Below are 1,375 nucleotides of genomic sequence, written 5' to 3' on the forward strand. Positions count from 1 at the left end.
GACTTTTATCTTGGTCGCCTATTCTTTAATACAGAAATAGTTTTTAAATGTAGGGAGGAGGGGTTCACCTCATATACCCTCTCTCACTCTCGCTCGCTCGCTCTGGCAAACAAGCAATAAAAAGCCCAAAAAGGAAGTGCGAGCCAATCATGGTGAGCATACCAGACGTATGCAAATTAGATGGGTTTTTTTTGTTTTTTTTCCAGAGTCGACCGCACGTGCATCGTGTTCTTTTTTTAACGTGTTATTCATCTCCGCAACAGCAGCTGAACTTAATGCTCCACTTATTTTGGGTACACACTGTGTACACAAACAAATGGTCCACTTGACATTTTCAAGTAGGCCACACTTGGCAGGGATGAATGTCACTATATTAAAAGTACCACTAATAATACCTTACATTACTGTCTTACACATACTTCTCCTCCAACTTATTGGCTCACAGCACATTATGGAAGTCACAGCACATATGCAGTGGAAAGAAACAATTTCATTGAAAAATAATTATCAGTTTTAAATACTAAAGTACAGTTTTGAATACTGAAGTAATTGGGATATGAGTTTAATTGGTATTGTAACGCATCTTTTCTCTAAAAAAAAAAGACTTGTATTGCGAAAACAGCTCCTAATGAAATTAATTTAATCAGTGCTTCGAGCCTCAAAAGACCACAATTTTAACATGTAACATGCTTTTTAAAAATAAAATTTTTTACATATGAAATATTGTATGAAAAGCTACCGTTGTAGTAGTAATAATAATAATTTATTATTTTACCTTGCATTTACTTTAGAGTGTGGACTTCTACTTTCAGCTGCTTCTTTGTCAAACGCACCATCAGCAGCTGCTCCATATTTTCATGGATAAATGTCCACTGCTTGGATAATATTTCAACATCCTTGGCTAGCGTTGTCGGCTCATTCTGCTTCAGTGTGGTGCAGAAGAGAAGTGGTACGCTCCAACTGTTTCTCTGTTTTGTGATGATTTATTTCTTTAATTCAATGAATATCATCCAGTTCTCCTTCCCTGCACTGTCCTTTACACTCACTTTCTTACTTCTCATGTTTGGAAAACAAACGTATATCCTTCTCTAGCTTCTTGCTATAAATGAGTTTTGGATATAAATCTTCTATTGGCTGCTGACATATAAATCAGGCTTCTCGGTTTTCCAGACCAAGGACCCCCGAAAGATGGAGACATTATATGCTGTAAAAATAGTTTTTTTTTAGAGAAACTAATCCTAAAAGTACCTTGTTATTGTTATTACTGCATTATATTCAAATAATACAGTATAGTGTTGCTAATTAGAGGGCTAAAAAACTAATAATTATGCAGTGTACTTATTTATTCATGTTTTTATTTTAATCCTGCAGTGCA

Source organism: Entelurus aequoreus, linkage group LG11, assembly GCF_033978785.1.
Source record: "Entelurus aequoreus isolate RoL-2023_Sb linkage group LG11, RoL_Eaeq_v1.1, whole genome shotgun sequence".
NCBI lineage: Eukaryota > Metazoa > Chordata > Actinopteri > Syngnathiformes > Syngnathidae > Entelurus > Entelurus aequoreus.